General features: G+C 42.4%; 1 protein-coding gene across 1 annotated transcript in view; it reads left to right on the forward strand.

Annotated features, from left to right (window-relative positions):
• The window catches only part of C3AR1 (complement C3a receptor 1), a 234,136-nt gene that overhangs the window by 148,630 nt on the left and 65,420 nt on the right, over positions 1-20,086 (forward strand). The gene's annotated exons all lie outside the window — the stretch shown is intronic.

Raw genomic sequence — 20,086 nt, forward strand, 5'->3', positions numbered from 1 at the left:
ATTTCATTTCATTTCACTTTTAATTTCTATACACAAGGTTGTTTACAAGCTGAACAAACAACAAAATAGACAGCAAAGATCACATACCTAATAACAAAAAACATTTGCTGGGAGTTAAGAGTCCATCAACACCTGGAGAGCCACACATGTTCCCCATCCCTGACTTACTAAAGGTAAAGGGACTCCTGACCATTAGGTCCAGTCATGACCAACTCTTGGGTTGCGGCGCTCATCTCACTTTACTGGCCAAGGGAGCCGGCGTACAGCTTCCAGGTCTGTGGCCAGCATGACTAAGCCGCTTCTGGAGAACAAGAGCAGCGCATGGAAACGCCGTTTACCTTCCCACCGGAGTGGTACCTATTTATCTACTTGCACTTTTGACGTGCTTTCGAACTGCTAGATTGGCAGGAGCAGGGACCGAGCAACAGGAGGGGAGCTGTTGAAAATTTCAAATATCTGGACATTTTGTCCATTTTCTGAAATTCCCTCCAGATGCTAATTCTGTCATTGGAATCCCAGACCTGTCTGGGAAAATCCGGACGTATGGCAACCCTAGCATACCCCTTAGGCAGGGTGAAGCAGCTGCCTCGGGCGGCAGAGGTGCAAGAGGCAGTGACCCACCCGCTCCTCTGCTTCCACCGCAGCCAGAAGGCCCCTGTCTCATTGAGTTCAATGAGAGAGAGGCAATCCTGTGTACAGCATTGCTGTTTGTCTTCCCTGAAGACAAGTGTGGCAAGGCCTTGCAGTGTGCCCTCTCTAAGCCTGCAGGATGCCCCCAGAACAGATGCCTTGCAGTGGGCTTTCCTACATAGCAAGGAGAGCTGCTGCATTGTTCATGAGACCCAGATTCGACTGTCCATTGGGCACAAGAAATTAGCCCTGTGGCTTTTTGAATCCAGGCCATCCTGCTTGTCTGCTCTTGAGTTTCATTCATGTCGGGAAGCCAGTGGAAAAAAGTCTGCTCCCTTCCATAGTAGCTAGTCAGCATGTGTCAGGATTAGGCTTCAGATGTGTACAAAGGTGTAATATTTGTGCTCTTCATCACCCTCAGGGCAATTTACAGTATGGTTATCCACTCCTTCCTAAGTGATCTTAAGAGAGAGAGAGAGAGAGAGAGAGAGAGAGAACACCATACTAACCCCAAACCAACAAGCTTCCTCCAAAAACAAAGGATTCCCTTTTACCTCCGCCTCCCGCCACCAACTACCCTCTGAACACATGACTTGAACAGGGAGTGCATAATTTATAGATGAAGCCTTCATTATGTAGCAATCTTTCCAACAAATGTAGCAGTATTACATATTTTCATACATTAATCCCAGACCCATCAACATAATCCATAAATAGCTTCCATATGTTTTTGAATAAATCTCCCCTGTTCTGTGTTTTATAAATCACACTCCCAGGAGGTGTAATTTGAGTAAAGCTAGTTATCCATTCTGCCTCTGCCGAGGGAGCCCAGTCTTTCCAGAGTCTAGGAATAATTCCCTTTTCCACCATTAATCTGATCCACATCTTGGTTGCCTTCCTTGAAGAGAAGGTTCTTCTTATCAGAAGGTGTTCCCAGTAACAGACGGGCTTGGAATGGTCATGAAGACAGCATTTAGAGTGGTCATCTTTTTCTTGACACCTTTCCATGCTATGCACATTTGAGCGCACAGATCAGAATCATAAACATCACCACCCTGAGTAGTTGCAAATTAACCAGCACACACACACACACACACACACACACACACTCTCACACACACACACACGCGCCTGCCTCCGCCAAGAGAAAAGGGCAGCTTCCAGGCTCCGTGCATTCATTCCCCATAGCATCCAATGTAGGCTGTGTAAAATATTAAAACATGTATTTTTCAATTCATGCCTTTCTTTACTGCATTATAAAGAGGAAACCAGATCTTTCTCACTGGCATTTCGTGCAATTTCCCCCAGTTCTCAATTCCCCCGTGGCTGTTAAGTGTACTAAGGCACCACTATTAACATTTATAAGAAATGTATTTAAGTCAGGAGTGAAGGTTGAATTTGACTGCCCCCTCCCCCCGTAATATGAGGAGAAAACAGTAAAATCATAAAGCATATTGGAATATTGAAAACGCAGGCACAAAATACATGATTGAATCTTCCAATTTTTCTGTTTTCAGTTAATAATAGGATTCAGAAATGGAGCAGAGCAGCAGTGGTGGGAGGAGATGGGACTATCGCTTTCCCGCATGCTGGTTACTTGCTGTAGCCCAGGCTTCCTCAACCTCGGCCCTCCAGATCTTTTTGGCCTACAACTCCCATGATCCCTAGCTAGCAGGACCAGTGGTCAGGGAAGATGGGAATTGTAGTCTCAAAACATCTGGAGGGCCAAGGTTGAGGAAGCCTGCTGTTTGACCCAGTAGGGGTCAACTGGAAAGTAAGAGCATTGGAGTGGGGCAATTTAGATCAGGGAAATTGCATGAGAGAAAGGGTTACACTCATCCTCACCCAGTATCACTAGCTTGACCTCATTTGGGGAGGGTGTGGATCAAGGCTTCTTTTCATTAAACTTGGAAACATTGGAAGATCCAGTCATGCACCTCCTTCATTTTGCACAGTTTGGTCCACTTGCCTGTTGCCTCCCCTTCCCAAAAAGAAAGAAAGATGCTTCTCATATGAGCTCTCAGGATGAAAAGCAGCCCAGAGCTCAGGTTGCAACTGGGTGTGGCTTATCGGGCTCTCTTAAGCCTCTGCTCTCCCCCTGCCCCTCAGTCTTTCTTTGTGCTGCCACGGCGCCCTGCAACTGAATAACTCCAAAAGGAGATTTTCTAGCCTGTATCTTTGCTAATTCAAAGATTGCGTTATCCTTTCATAAGGAAACATTGTACTTTACCTTTTAAGTTGTTTGGAACCTTTTTCATTTTTGTTTTACTGCCAACAGATGTAGACTTGTTTGCTCTAACTTATGGAGACTCTGCGAGTAAAACACTCACTTATTTGCAAAGCTAAGTGTCTGTGATTTATTCTAGCCTAAGCATGGGGAACATTTGTTTAGAGGTGGGTGAGGGCAGATGCATATCTAACTAGTTTTAATGTGATGGAAGCAATCGCAATTGTGCTAACTCTGCTACTGGACAGTTGGAATCTTTCTCCCAACAGTAAGTTTCTTGCTGCTTGCACCAGTGAAAGACACTGCTAAATCACTGATTTCCCCTCCCTTCTATCTTGTAGCACATGCAGGGCATTCCCCATAGCAAGAGGTTTTGAGAACAAGAGACAATTCTGTTTGATATTGCAGATTGCACATTAAGTACTTTGTTAAATACACATTAAGATCTTGATCCCAGTCTACATCTGTATCAGAACCATTTTTAACCATTTTTATATTTGGAAATATTTTTAAATGTGTATATATACAGAACGCTTTTTGATTGTCCTTAAACTTTTCCTGTTTTATGGTAACTGTTCTGTTTGTTTTATAATTGTATATGTTATTGTTGTGACCTGTCCTGGGTCTTTATGGTAAATATAATAAATACTACAGATGCATATTGCTGCTTCTTTTCCTGAAGTAACTTTTTTTAATGGCTGTTCCATTTTTACCCATCTTGCTTCAGCTAACATAACAATATCATCTACCAATGCTGTTTTTGTTTGTTCTTGCTTCATACTCTGCATATGTTGCAAACCCAATGGGAAGGTGTCAAAGAGGTTGATGAACACACGCCATTTAGAACTGTGCGCAATCCATACACATGGTGACCTCATGTTAATTTTCTTGGATTAGGAGGCATTTCAACTTAAGAAGTCTGTCTGACTAAAATAGCTTTCACCTTCCAGGGGCTTTGAAGTGGGTTTCACACATGACCTAATGCACACACGGATCTAACCTAAGACAGAAGGGTCTGACAACCTGTTTTAACATACCAGTTCCAATTAAAATCTAACACGTATTAAACCCAGGCATTTAGCCTCTCCCCACAACAAAATTATAACAATATATACTGTACATCTGAAGCCACAGCTGCATTTTCTGGCTTATTAAATGCACATTGGAAATGCATGATTTCTTCTGATATGCCAAGTGCAGCAGTCACTGATGCACATAGAATTGTCCCAGAGTCAGTGAATATTTGTGTTTCTGTATGTGTGTGCATTAAATGGAGTGGGATTGTGTCTCCCCATCTGCCTGCTGCTGATCACCAGATCATCCATCTGCAGAAGAAGTCTACCTTTTTGTAGGCTATTTATGCTAAGTGTCCTCATCTCTTTTCGAGGCAAATACTTATATTACTGCACCACAAGCTCCAAAGATGTTCTAGCTTTGCTTTGGACTGTTTTTACATTACTTCATCTAGTTCTGAATTAGTATAATCATCTACTTTGAGGGATGACAAACCCAAATCTGTTCACTCTCTCTTCCTCTTCCCCTTCCTGCTGTTCTCACTTGTGTTGCCAGCAATAGACAACACCCTCAGTTTTCCCTTTCAGTGAATTCACACTTGATTTTGCATTTGAAAAGCCACTTCACCAGAAGTTTTATCATTTATGTACAATACTCAGGAGTTGCTTTTGAGAGATATGCAGACATGTATACTCCGCACCCGCCACTCTGTCTGCCTTCAGTGTATTGACAGGAAAACCCCCCACTGATATGCATTCCAAGGAAAGATTATCTGTCCCTCCAGGCACATTTTGTACTTCATGAAATAATGGAGCTGGATGCGTACCACAATATGCATCTGAACAAAACTAGGAGGAGAAATTCACTAAGCACAGATGGAAGAGAGAGAAGCAGAACGCGTGACACAGAATACATCTGAGGAGGTGTGGGGAACTTCTCTGACCCTAATATTCCATTAAGATCATGATTGACAAGAAGGCAATTACATACGGTGCTGAATGTATTAAAGGAGTCTTGGCTGTGTTGGAGAAACTGTCTCCTCTCCTGGTATCTCCTATTACAAACTGGTCGTCGCTCTCTAAGATCTTTTCCTAGTTCTGCAGCCTGAGCGCCTTTAACCGCCACTGTCAAGGGAATAAACCTAGGGCCTTTCGCATGGAAAGTATGTGCTTAGCCACTGGTCTTCTCTGGAAGAAATTTGCCAACAAAGTTTGAATGAAGTTTTCAGCCACGTTGAAAAGGTGGGCCAGCCTCAAAAGTGCTTATTATTTGACAATGTTGCATGCAAAGAAAACAAAAGTTGCAAAAGTCACGTTCATTGCCAATAAGCGAGGCGGATTGCACTGCGCTTCGATGAAATCTCTGAAAGAAGTTTGCAGACTGAGCTTTTGTAAACTGAAATAATTTGCAGATTTGTACAACCTATGTGTTGGCTTGCCATATCCCAGTTTCTCAAATCTGGGTGACATAATTTGCCTAGCCCTGCAAATTGTTTCCTAATTATGCTAAAAGGCACGCTCATTCTTAAACTGTCTTTGGCTTGATTTGCGTCTGGTCCTGGCAACTAGCTCAAAAAGTTGCAGGTAGGAGGATTGGGGGAACATTTATTCCCCTGACCATTTATTCAAGTCAGAAGTTGTGCATGTTTTCAAACAACAGCAAAGTTTGCCAGTGAGTGATCTCAGGGGCTGCTGCCTCTTATTCTGTGGCAGCAATGGCTTTGCACCTGCTCAATTGATGTAGAAGTAGAAGTTCCAGGTTGTGGGGAGGCTCCTTATTCGCCAGAAATAAAAAGAAGAACCCTCAGTAACAAATGATACCTGTGAAATGCTGATAAACCAGAGAGGGTCCTCACTCAAGAGAATGTACATCAAACAGTGAGATTTAGCAAAACTGAATCAAATCATATGCTTTATTAATTTGAGAAAGGCAAAGCAAGCATAATTGGGTTTGAGGAAGAATAGGTCAAAACAGAACTTAAACTTAGTTGAATAACACTCTAGGATCTAGTAAGCCTTTCCTCCTTTTATAATCAGCACCGGGTCTTTTAAATTTTATTTTAGGTGTGAATGCCTGCCTGTCACTAATTACTAACGTCGTTAATATGAATGTAGGGAATGTAATTATGCAGATATTTATTGACATTAGTATTTGATGCAGGTCATAACAGTTTAAATAAAATACACTTTTAAGGATGAATCTAAGTGGGAATATTGTAAACAGCTAAGAAGTGGGCTGAAGAAGTCTTTAACTTCTGCCACTTTTCTACTTCAAGCAGCCCCCTCCCAGTATTGCAGCAAGGAAATAGGTCAGGGGGCTTTTCTTACAATTTTTACATGCAAAGTGCAGTTGAACCTCCAAAGGTGAAAAAAACAAAGCAAAACAAAGACAACTACATGCTCTCTGGGTTAGAGAATCCTCAGCTGGCTTGCATAGGCCATAGAGGAACCTTCATTCTGCCCTTTCTTTTCCTAAGCATGGAAATTCAGTCATTCATATATATATATATATATATATATATATATATATATATATATATATATATATATACTGTTTATAGTTTGGTGCCTTCTCTTTTTCTCACCCATAATACATTTAGGTGGCATTTCAAAAACTCTCTCTGATACTACTGTGGAGCAACAACAAATTATATTTTATGTAAACATTTCTGCAGCCAATTTTGAAACATAAAAGGTTTGTTCTGTCTGGTACACTGTACTTCAGGGTAAAATAAACTCAGAGTCTGTCCAGCTTCTGGGTTCACTCTTGTCGGCCCCCCACCAATCCCTGGGTGAAAATGACACCCAGAATTTCAGCAGTACCTGTGAGTACAGTAAGTCCTGCTTTTTTAAACTGGGGTGTTATTTTGTCTGTAAGACATGATACTTTTGAGTTCTTAAATATTTTAAAAGCAGAACATGTCTGCATGCAAGTAATTAGAGCACATGGCTTCTGGATACAACTGAGTACTGGATCTGGGCTGGGAAGAGATTTGCAGGGGCAGTTTTGGTAGATGGGTTTTTGCTGCAGTCTTGCTTTATATGGAGGACATTTGGCTAGAATCCACCTCTCTAACCTGCAATGTGGACCGGGGCAAGGCTGGATTAACCGTTAAGCAAAATAAGCATGTGCTTAGGGCATAAAGGGAAGCGGGGGCACCACAGAAATTTTCCATTGCTGGATTTTTAACATTAATGGTCACAAATTGCTCAGCGGTCATTTTCTCAGTTGAAGTATATTAAAAATCCCAACAGAACAACTATGCAACAAGGCCGGCTGGATGCCTTATAGAAGTATAGAAGCAGATAAGATTAGTTTTGGGGATCTGATCAAAGACTTTGATTAGAAAAAGGAGGGAAAAAATTCAAATATAAAGTGGAAGTATGCAAAAATAAACATTACTTTCCATCTTTATGTAGGTTTTGCTTCAGTTTGAAAAATAAAATTTTATTTTACAGTTTATTATTGTTTATGTTTCGAATTAGATGTATGTGGGAGCACCAAAATCTTTTAAGTTCTTAGGGCCTCTAAAGGTATTAATCCAGCTCTGTGGGCTACTTTTCAGGTTTGTTATAACCACATTATTTCAGCCACAGCCACCACCAACAGTACTGTGTCAGCCATAGCTGTGATTTCTCACTGGGGAGGTAAAAGCAAGACTCATTCTCACCAACAGATAAGGCAGGATGCTGCATGTACATTTTGCTTCTTCAAAGATACTGGTTTAAAAAAAGAAAGCAAGAAAGTTGGCAATCCAGGTCAGGGAATGGCCCAAATGTATGCCTGGTTGCATGTCTGGGAAAACCCAACTTACGATATGGCTACTCAACAGATACCAAACTATGCATTGAAATACTTCATATTCTTTATAATTCTCTGCTCAGAGTGGCTGCAATCCCTCCCACCCACCTGTGTGCTCTCCTTCTCAGGGGCACAGTGCAGTTCCTTGCCAAGGGTGCAGGGGAGCCTGCGCACTCCTCTGAGAATGAAATGGCCCGGGTCCTTGCCTTCCTCCCTTCTTGCCCAGCTGTTGCCACCATGTCTGTGCTCCATAAGTAGCAAATGGACTGTAAGCCTTAATACCAGGTGGCTTTCCTTTCCCTCTGTCAAATATCTTCAGAATGCACCGCTAATTTGATTTGGCTAAAATAAATCCATACACAATTAGTCACACAGAGAATCAAAAGTATTAAAAAGTTGTTTCATGTACTTCGGGGAAATGTTAGAGTGTGTGTGTGTGCTTTGGCAAGGGATAAAATTTAATATCAGATGCTGTTTGCCAGTTCAGAGTGTGGTTCAAGCAAAGATTATCCAAAAATGCATTGGCACTTAAAAGACTTTCCATTGGCGGTGAAAAATCCACCCATGCCAAAAGTAAATATTGAGTTGAAATGTCAAGATCTCCTGGCAGCCAGCCTTGCATTTTTAAAATGTATTTCTGTCTTTCATGTCATTCATTCCTTCTAAACTCCAAAAGGCTCCTAGAGAGTGTCTTGAATTGCATCCCGAGTTGCTGAAAAATCATTAAATTTCAGTGTAAAATGGTAACTAAGAACAAGGAGGAAAGCCCACAAGTTCAGCAATAAAGACTTCTTGTGAGGACCTGGGGGGTTTGGGGATCACGTATGAAATGAAGGACTGCCATAGTTGCCCTAAGTTGCAATAATTGGTAACATCTACCGTATTTTCCTTTGGTGCTGAGATTTCAAGCAAATTCCCCGGTGCCGTGTCCTTATTGCTCTTTTCTCTCTGTGCTGGGTTGGTTACCCCCACATTCCTACCCACCTCTGGAAATACCATATTCTTTGCTCTATAAGACTCACTTTTTCCCTCCTAAAAATAAGGGGAAATGTGTGTGCGTCTTATGGAGCGAATGCAGGCTGCGCAGCTATCCCAGAAGCCAGAACAACAAGAGGGATTGCTGCTTTCACTGCGCAGCGATCCCTCTTGCTGTTCTGGCTTCTGAGATTTAGAATATATTTTTTCTTGTTTTCCTCCTCCAAAAACTAGGTGCGTCTTGTGGTCTGGTGCATCTTATAAAGCGAAAAATACGGTACTCCTCTGACCAACACATAGCTTAAGCACATTGCAAAAGAATAATTTAATACCTACTCTGATCTAAATTCTTGCTCTTTCAGCCATTTACTCCCTCATCACCAGCACACTGTCATAAACCCAAGGGCTCACTGCTGCTGCAGATATTTGGATGTAGATACTTAGGATTGGGGTATTAAGGAGGCAGATCATATGGCTGCTACTAGCCTACTGATCTGACCCAGCTCCCTGCTGGAATCCTAGAAGTTCAGGGCAAGGACTCTTTGGTGAGAGAACCCCAGCAGAAATTTAGCATCACAAAACATGCAGCAAATAAAAGCTTGGAAATATAGACGGTAAAACCTTTAAAATGTGCCCTTCCAGAAAGTTCCCGAAGTCCCTTTTTAAAAGCTATTTCCAAGCTATCCCACTTGCCTAGCATAGAGACCATGCATTTGGTAAGCCATAAAATGGTTAACTTACAAAACTCTTCAAAGTTTTTCCATGCAGCTTTTCCATGCAGCAGTTAGAAAAGATGCACAGGCAGAATATTGCTTGGTTACTAGAGGTAAAAGTTTCTAAACTATTGGTGGAAGGGGGGTGCTAGTTTCAGGCTCCATTCTGATCTGAAAAATAAGAGGCTGGTTAAAGCCATCAGCAGGAGTGACCAGTTCAGAGATCTGACATACTGCAAATTTTAACAAAGTCTTAATGACCCATTTCCTCTCAAGGTGAGGAATGATGACATAGGCTAAGCCTGGCAGGAGAGCTTACTCTATGGTTAAACCCATTTATGCACTAATTAGATTCAAACATGCTAAGGTTATATGAGGCTGGAATCCTACACTCCCAAAACAGTTTCACCACCCCTTCTGAGGCCTCAGCAACCAATAATTATAACAACAACAACAACAACAACAACAACAACAACAACAACAAATTTATACCCCACCCATCTGGCTGGGTAAAATCGAGGTGTGGTAAAATATTTGCTCACAGTTTCACTTGTAACAAATGAAATCTATAGTGTTCCCTATTCCCCACTACTGAGTTACATTTCCTTTGCTCTAAAGAGCTTTGGGGACTTGATGGTGGTACAGTTTGTTTTCTTTGCAAATATATAAGCAGCTGAACCCTGGCAGCCAGAGAGCACAGCCACTAATTCTGCATCAAATTTGCAGAGAACATTTGTTGCGATCAGATCCACAGTTGCATCTCACTTGCAGCTAACTTCAACTAAGCCCTCCGCTCTCCCTTGTATAAACTCAAACTGCCAACTGCCCGTCGGCACCTTTGTCAAACTGCAGGTGAATTCTCCATTAGAAAGACTCTCCCAAAACATTCTGGCCAACCCCCTTTCACTTAGAAAGCAACAGGGGTGCAATGAATGGCTTGTCAGCAGCAGTAATACCAGAGAAAAGGGGACAAAGCAATTTTAGACGTAAAGGTCATAGCTCTTATTTTGCGCAAGAGGGGGAGGAACCTGCAGGCCACATCCTGGTCATGCCTGAACAAATGTGCCTTGACAACTATGAAAGCTGTCTTGCTGACTGGTGGCCGGCTGGCATCTGCTGTGTCATCCTTGAGATGTGTCACACAAAACCCCTCTTTGGCTCCTCAACATTACGATTTACTCCCGATCCACTGCTGAGTTTGAAGTTCAGTGCACATGGCATTAGCCACAGCTAATTGAGAAACACACCTGTTTGATGCACTTTCCCTCAAACCAGCTGCCATCCAATTTGAAAACATCAGCTGCGGTTAAGCTGAGGAGTGTACAGTTCAGGGAGCCGCGACTCATGCACAGATAACAGCACATGTGCAGAGGGTGGCTTCTGTGAGCTGGAGTTCAGCACAGGAAGCAAATCAGATAATGGGCATCAGGTGAAGACACCCCTGTCCCCAATCTGGTGTCAGAAAGTGACTTGAAATGTGGTGGGGTGTGAGACTTCTCTGTGTTTCAAGCCACCAAGCTGTTCATAGCCTTATTGTGCAAGGCCTTTTAGATCTCATCCTGCATTGTTTGCTTTTATGCTATTTGCTTTTTATGTTTTATTGTATTTTATTTATTATGGAATTTTTTACTTCATTTTTTTTGAAGGAGAATGGTATACAATTTCCCTCCATGATTCTTTGAGCCTGAAGTCTAGGTCATGTGTCAAAACAGCAGCAAAACCCCATCATCCTGAAATTACAGAGGCCTGCCATGCAATGTCTAACATTTATCTACTAATTTAAATAATAGTAATAGCAATAGCAATAATAATAATAATAATAATAATAATAATAATAATAATAATAATATTTATGCCCCGCCCTTCTGGCTGGGTTTCCCCAGTCACTCTGGGTAGCTTCCAACAAAATATTAAAATATAATAGTGAAATATTAAAATACAGTAGGGATGTCACATTCCATAATTATAATTTTACTGTTTATAGCCAACACATAAATAATAATAATTTATTATTTATATGCCGCCCATCTGGCTGGGTTGCCCCAGCCACTCTGGGCAGCTTCCAACACAATATAAAAACATAATAAAACATGTAAACATTAAGAAAAAAACCTTCCATTTATACAGGATTGACTTCAGGCAGCTCAGTAGTAGTATAACTTCATACCCTCCAACGTTTCTCCAATGAAAATAGGGACATCCTAAGGAAAAGTGGGACATTCTGGGATTAAATAAGAAACTGGGACAGTTTCTCTAAATCAGGGACATCCCTGGAAAATAGGGACACTCTGAGGATCTGCCATGGCTGCTTCTCTCGACCTTCAGTCCTAGTTTCTATAGGCTGGTGCTCCAGGGTGTGTGGTGCCAGGACAGCTGCCTTACAGCAGACACATGATGTGAACTGAGAAGCTACCATGCAGTAGCCTGAATTTTGCCACCCCACCCCACCCCAGCTCTTGAAGTGAGAGGAGGAAGATGACACAAATCAGTTGTGTCATGAAGTACTGAATCTTGTGCAAATAAGTATGATAGGCAGAAGGCCTTCTTGGTAGTGGCACCCTCCCTGTGGAACGCCCTCCCTTCAGATGTCAAGGAGACAAATAAGTTGTAGTCATTTAGTCGTGCCTGACTCTTCGTGACCCCCTGGACCAGAGCATTCCAGGCACTCCTGTCTTCCACTGCCTCCCGCAGTTTGGTCAAACTCATGTTAGCAGCTTCAAGAACACTATCCCACCACCTGGTCCTCTGTCGTCCCCTTCTCCTTCTCCCCTCCATCTTTCCCAACATCAGGGTCTTTTCCAGGGAGTCTTCTCTTCTCATGAGGTGGCCAAAGTCTTGGAGCCTCAGCTTCAGGATCTGTCCTTCCAGTGAGCACTCAGGGCTAATTTCCTTCAGAATGGAGAGGTTTCATCTTCTTGCAGTCCATGGGACTCTCAAGAGTCTCCTCCAGCACCATAATTCAAAAGCATCAATTCTTCGGAGATCAGCCTTCTTTATGGTCCAGCTAGAAGACATCTGAAGACAGCCTTGTATTGGGAGGTTTTTAATGCCTGATGTTTTATGTTTTTAGATATGCTGTAAGCTGCCCAGAGTGGCTGGGGCAACCCAGTCAGATGGACAGGGTATAAATAATAAAATTATTATTATTACTATTAAATATGTATAGGCTATGATCTCCCAAGAAACCCTAAAACAACTCTCCTTTTTATACTTCACCGTGAAGTCATTAATACTGCTTTACAACTGATCATCACACTGCTAACAAAAGCAAACCAATGATTTGCACAAAAATGGAAAAATAAAGACCCCCCTACCATAACTGATTGGTTAAGGAAAATTTGGCAAACTATCTTAATTATAAAACTTGCATACTAGAGAAATGCAAGAAAACAAATTTATTGAGGGGTGGGCCTTGTTTTTATATTTCTGGAATGATGAAGTAAATGATAGTTTTCCTTTTAATTTATTCATGGTATTACAGAGTTTTTGTTATGTTCTCTCTCTTGCCTCCTCATATGTCATTCCATTGTTTTTCTTTTCTTGTTTTTTCCTCTTTTTATTTTATTTCTTTTCTTTTGCGTGAGAAGCAAGGAAGTTGGATGTATAATGGTTTTTCTATGTATTGTCACAGCATATTATTATTATTATTATTATTATTATTATTATTATTATTAATCAAGTTGTGTCACACAAGGCGCAGAGTGCCTGCCTCACGTGAGATGTTGTGTGCATTATGCGGAAGATGCCATAGGTAGTGCCAGAGAAGGTCTCACCCTCCCAAGCAACACAACATTTTGTTGCAGGCCCTTGCTTGTATAGCCTCATTTTTAAAATTCAGTAACTGTTTAATTTTTATAAAACAGTAGCTAGAAATGTTCAAGAACCTGAGTCTCCCAAAATCAGGAAGCAAATAAAAGCAGAATAATTGGGATGCTGAAGTAACCAGCTTGCCAGTATTTTTCTTCTTCTTCTTCTTCTCCTTCTTCTTCTTCTTCTGGTACTTCTTCAGACTTCCCTTCCTCACTTCCAATGTCCTTTTCGGCACTGGCAGAGGAACGGGAGTGTGAAGGGCACGGCCCACCCCCGGCACCACTCTTCCAGTTGGGTGCCATCGCAACGGTCCCCCCAGGCGCCACGCCCCCCCAGGCAGCACGTCACACCCCCAGAACGTGTGCCACGCCCCTGTGGGTTGTGTACCCCACCACTGGGACGCACGCCATGCCCCTGTGGGTGGGACGCCACACCCCCAGGGGTGCCAGCCATGCCCCCGCCTGCTCTTCACCCCCCGGTAGCAGAGCATGCAGCTTCGCCACTCCTTTTCGGTCACATATAACATATAGCTAAATCCTATCCTTCCCCTTTCCTCATTCTTCTATCAAGAAGAGTGAGAAGTGTGAGATAGACCCACAGTCCCAGAGAAGGGAGAGAAGCCTGGAAGAAAGCCTTCTGCCTGGAACCCATCAAAGGAATGATGTTGCCCCTTGACAAGGTGGCTCAGCAGAGTCGGTGCCTTTTGCTTTTCCCCACAACCTACACGAAATAAAATTAAGGCTGTACATTTCAGATTAACTTGAAGTATATATGCCACACCAAAAGCAAACAAATAAACAGCCTCAAAAGTTTTCTTCCACCTTTTGCAAGGAAATTCCTCCTTCGACATACAAGCCTTGTGATATTAATATTTATATGGAACAAGCCATGCCAACAGAGATATATAATTTCCCCCCTAAAATCCTTTGGGGACTTTTCCTTGTAACTCTGCTCTGTTGAATAATTATTATCTCAGAATGTAAATATTAAGACATTCCTGGAGCCACCAATACCTTATTAAATGGAAATAATTTCTGTCCTCAGGAGCGACTCTTTTTGATCTTCTTTTCCAGGATTGTCAGGTGGTAGGATGCCTTAGCTAAGGAGGTCAGATAAGGAGAAAAGATTTGTTCCACCTTAGCAAGGATGCCCACCTGACATTGTGGATGAGCTACTGAAAAGCTTTTGCGGGCTCCTCAGATTCTTGGGCCTGTTCTACTTCAAACCTGCTTGCATGTGTTGACCTAGACCTAGCGAGGCAACAGCCCTGGGGAGTTCCTGCATGGGGGCTGGTGGTGTCGTTGTCATCTGCATAATATTACAGGCAGAGGAAAGATTGGCAAAGGCTTGCTGTATCTGTATCCTGAAGGGTCAAATGCATTCTCATACCAGAAGCAAGGACGTGGTCTGGTTTTGCTTAAAGTAGATCTTGGAATCTTGGGCAACCGGGGTAAATGAAAGCCATTGTATTACCAGGCCCACGTGGTCAAAAGTTATTTGCCCCTAAGAAATCACTAATATATATCTTAAAAGAGACCAAAGAGCACCACAGACAAGCCGGTCTCTTGGTCCTAGAAGGTTACCATCAAACACTTAAGTAATTATACATGTAAAACAGGTGAGTGACAAAGCAGAGAGATACAGTGGTACCTCGGGTTACATATGCTTCAGGTTACAGACGCCGCTAACCCAGAAATATTACCTCGGGTTAAGAACTTTGCTTCAGGATGAGAACAGAAATTGTGCAGCGGCAGCACAGCAGCAGCAGGAGGCCCCATTAGCTAAAGTGGTGCTTCAGGTTAAGAACAGTTTCAGGTTAAGAACAGACCTCCGGAACAAATTAAGTTCTAAACCCGAGGTACCACTGTATCCAGAACTGTTTACCTAAATGGTTTGGCTTCTGCCTTCCTCAACAGCACAACTGGACTTTTAGGTGGTTTCAACTTATTCTCATGTAAACTACAATTCCTATCCAAAATGCATCATTTTAAATGTTCTCTGTAGCTTGGCACTCAGAATCAAACACACCTATAAGAACAATGCTACTTAACACAAAGAACCAATAAACTCAAAGAAAACTTTCTACACAGGGGAAATCCCCCACATGTCATTTGTTAGCACCACCCCTCTCTGTTCCATTTATATTCTCCATAGATTTTTCTCCTCCACAAACCTTTAAAATTCCATCTAGTTGCTCATATTCTAATCTTACAGGTTTGTCGCCTTATGAGACATCTTCAGGAGAATAAAAGGCTAAGGAGTAAATCCTACACAAACCCAGGGTGGAGTTTCTGAGATGGTTGGGTGGCGCCTGGAATGCCTCCTTCCAGCAACTCCTGCGGTCAAGCTGGTGCCAACTGTATTGCTTTCCTTTCCTTTGGACCCCGTCAGTGAGGCTGAGAGGGGGTCTTGTGGTCTGGGCAGCCCAGGACCCCCATACATACTGCCCTGGCTTGTACCCTGGAGAGGTCAGATTGGTGCTGCTGATGCAGCAAAAATAACAACATGGTGTTTACATACTATGGAGTAGCTCCATAGTTAGAGCACGAGACGCTTACTCTCAGGGTTGTGGCTTCGGGCCTTGCATTGTGCAAGATATTTCTGCACTGCAGGGGGTTGTATTAGATGACCCTCATGGTCCCGTCCATTCTTTGATTCTATTCTTCTGACATCATTGGAGGGATAGGCCTTGCAGGAGATGGAGTCCCTTTCATTTTGCATTGAGGCATACAATACAAAACAGTATTGCGTCCATGTCATAGACGCTGGCTCCTGGGAGCTGAGACACTTTGCCCCTTCCATGGACCTGGCCCACTCAATGTTCAGAGGATGTTCAACTCTGCCCCCTGGCGCCTTGTCATGCTGCATGTGTGACGTCAGTATGTTGCATTGGGCCCCTCAAACATTTTGAGAAGATGGCACCTCTGGTCAACGCAAAATTATACCGAATTCTGTGGTCCTTCATATGTTATTGGACTCCAACTCCAATTATCCTCAGTCAGCATTACGGATCTGAAGGCCTGCAGGTTTCCATCCCCGGTGTTCAAGATCAGCAAATTAGCAGCGTTGGTTCCAATTCTGGAGCCTATAAGTCGTAAAGACAAATCTGAAGTGCAGTCTTTGCTTCCGACTAACTTTCTGATGGTAAGACCTGTTCAGCAGCAGAACTGACTCTCTTGGGAGGTGCAGGATTTTATTTCATTGGAGGTTTTTAAGCAGAGGTTGGATGGTGATACATATAAAGCATCTTGGATGCTTTAGCTGAGATTCCTGCAATGCAGGGACTTTTGAATACCTTCCAATTCTACAATTCTATGCTTCTATGCTTTGGTCAGTAAGGTATGTGGGACTGTAGTGTGGGGGTTTCAAGAGATCATGTTTACATCTGGCAGCTTGAACTACAAGGGCAGACTTCCCTGGCATGGGCTGAGCATGGCAGCACATACAACCAGTCCGTAATGGAACATCTTTCTCCACTACCAGCACAAACAGCAGAGATCAGGTACCGTAAGGAGCAGAGAGGGAGCTCAACAGAAAGAAGACAGTAATGGCAGATCTAAGAAGGAAAATGAGGCTGGAATTCCAGAAACAGGGCCAAACTAACAGCTATTTTAATCCAGTTGGCCTTTGGCTATGTAAATAAAGGACTTCTGCTTATTTTAATAAAACTGTGCTCCAGAAGTCACTTTGATATGAAGCTTTCCAAAATGTTCTTTTGCCACCCAGCTTGCAACTGTAAATCCAAAAACAAAGAATTGTTGTTTGCCAGTTGGCTGAAGAAATCATTTTTTCTACATCAAAATCCCAACTAGCTGCTAATTGATACTAGGATCAAAGAGAATAAAAAGCCAAGGTTTTTGGTGTAAAGGCATTTACTAGTTGCTAGATTTGTCCCCAGGTATGTGTGCAATGGCTTAAATCAGAGTCAACATCACTTGCCAGGTCTGCATTTGCTAAAGACTATGGGATTTGTGAGGAGGTGTCTGAGGATAAAATACAGCGCCCAGCTAAAGCCAAAATGGTTAATAAAGTGGGCTGTGTGTGTGTGTGTGTGTGTGTGTGTGTGTGTGTGAACTCTCTCATTTCCCCTTGAACAGATGAAAGGTTTTTTCCCCAAAAGTACTATCATGTATTCTGTGATACATATAATTAAACAATGGTGCCTATCTAAAGGGTTGTTATATACTTCCAAAAGCGCAAATAAGCACTGTGCATTGATTATCATTGCTATGGGGAAAGTGAGCAGTGGTAGGGCTGGTGGTAGAGAAACAAGGTCCATCCAGTGGGCTGGATCAAATAGTGACCAATCCTCCACAGAGCACATTTGACAGGTGGGCAGGGCCCAGAGTCACTAACCTGTCCATACCTGGTCCCACCCCAAACCAGCAAGACTTGCATTTGGCACTGACTGCAAGCTGCTTCTTAGTGTGCCTTCTCCATGAGAGGTTCAAAGGGTGGTAGCACGAGAACAGGCCTTTTCTGCAGTGGCCCCCCGTCTGTGGAATGCTCTCCCCAGGGAGCTTTGCCTAAGGTGGATGATGATGATGATGATGATAACAAAAATAATAATATTTTTTTTATTTATACCCCGCCCTTCCCAGTTCAAAAACCGGGTTCAGGGTGGTTAACAACAAATTTAAAACACTTAATTATAAAAGCAGCATAAAATGCAGTATAAAAACATGAATAACAATAAAAATAAAAAAATAAAAATTAAAAATCAATTTAGGGGAAATAAGCATTAGATAACCCCCAGGGCTAGCTGGCTGAGTTGGTCCTACTTGGGCCAGCGAGGAGGCCAGGGGAGAATTATCTGTGGGGTCTCAGAGCGGGTGATCTTCATAAAAGGGGAGGGGGAGGGAAGAGAAGGGAAATTAAATATAATGAAGGCGCCAGGCAAAAATGTTCCTCTTTAACCAGGCCTTTGGCTGATTTTCGTGGATGAAACATGCCCTGAACCTGCCCATGTGCTGAACAGAAGCACCCAAGCCCTTAAAGGGGGGGGGGGAGTGATGGCAAAGAGGACATTTGTTTTTGTGTCACACAACGTCCACTGGCGTGAATGAAATTTATTGTGACATGGCAGCATGTAGACAGAAAACCCACCGTTCCCATTATGCAACAGGTGGAGTCATAGAACTGCAGAGTTGGAGGGGACCCCGTGGTCATCTAGTCCAACCCCCTGCAAGGCAGGAGTCTTTTGCCCAATTTGGAGCTCTACCAACTGGGCTATCGCAGCTCGGTGCAACGCAGTGTCAACGAAACGGGACAGAACAGAACAGAATTTCTAAGAAATAGGAAACCCCATGGTCCCCTGAAAACTCCACAAGTGACAAGCCCAATAACCCCCCCCCCAGGTCATACATACAGCCTATGTCTGTGCCTTGCAGCAGAAAAGTATGAATCAGCGCAGAAAATTGCTACTATACCTCTGAGACTGCTTTTTTTAATGGAATGTTCTTTCATGGGCCATAACGCAAAGCTCTGGCATAGGCAACACAGGGAACGAAAGCGGAGGTTTTACAGTTTGCTCACCCCTGACATTAGGCCCACTTTGCACACATTTTGGTGGGTCGGATGAAAAACCTGAATTGCCCGGAATCAGGTTTCAGCACCAGCTATTTATGCAGCCCAAGTGTTTTATTTTGCTGTTCAAGGAATGCAGAGTCCCTCAGGAAGTTCTCTGCTCTTGCACAGCTCAAAGCATCACAGTTGGGTTTACACAGAACAACTTCCCTGTGGATTGTGCTTCAAGTCTATAGAAACCGAGACAAGCTAAAACAGAAAGTTGCGTTATTTTAAAAAACCATAATCCAAGAATACACAAAGAGTTCTGAAAGTTCTTAACACTAGGTTTTTAATAGCTGAAATGAAATCTTGACCCTTTCTCATTCTAACCAGTTTGAGTCTTGCCTTGATTTCAGCTTCATAAGTTTCCTGTATATTACACAAACCCATCTAATCACATTTTCTTTAACCCACGAATAACCAGTGGTCTTGAAATTTGAAAACTATATTCGACCACACAAACTAATAAGGCACCAGGATTTTAGCAGATACTATAAAATGGAAAATTAGATGGAAAATTGCCTTAAGCCTCTGTAAATTGAAATTACTCTCTTAATAGCAAAAGTAACCATTATATAGCAACAAACAATGTTGTGATCTTCATTTAACTGGCAGTTTTCATATGGCCAAGGGTATTTATTCATCCTCTCCAGTGGCTGAGCCAGCTTTTAACAACACAATGTCTTGCATATTTTCACAGCATTGTAAAACAAAACAAAATGTTCAGTAGATTTATTTGATTCCTGTTGAAAAACTATTTTACCTCCTCCTAACCTGTGCAAACTGCAAGTTATTCTTAATATAATTTACTTCATTCCCTATCCATTTATTAATCAGGAAGCCAATTAGAAATGGTTATGTACTCTGATTTGAAAAAGTGAATGCAACATATGTTGACAGTTAATTTGAATTTTTTTTGTTAACAAGCATTCAAGTTTCTTTAATGAAATAATATTTGATTATGCTCTAGGACTTTTTTTAAAAACCCCACATGCTATTAAATTGCAACAGGTTGGGGAACTGCCAGTACATTAATCACTCTGGGAGCAATAATGCAGATCGTTTGGTATTTAACATTCTAACATTTTTGCTGGTGATTTTCCATTTCGGCTATTTTTATGCGGCATTACCAGGATTTGATTTAGAACTTTTCAAATGTGTGTCATTACAATTTTTTGTTGTATTTTGAGTTTCCACAGGCCCACACATTGCTGAGGACTCATTCAGGAGGAAAATATGACATCTTCTAGCTACATGCATGTCTGTTGTGGTTCCAAGCGTTTCCAGCTTCATGGATGTTTAATGTAATTGAACGCCATAAACGGGTTGAATTCATCCAGCGCCTGCC

Source organism: Podarcis liolepis, assembly GCF_965112155.1.
Source record: "Podarcis liolepis genome assembly, chromosome: 9".
NCBI lineage: Eukaryota > Metazoa > Chordata > Lepidosauria > Squamata > Lacertidae > Podarcis > Podarcis liolepis.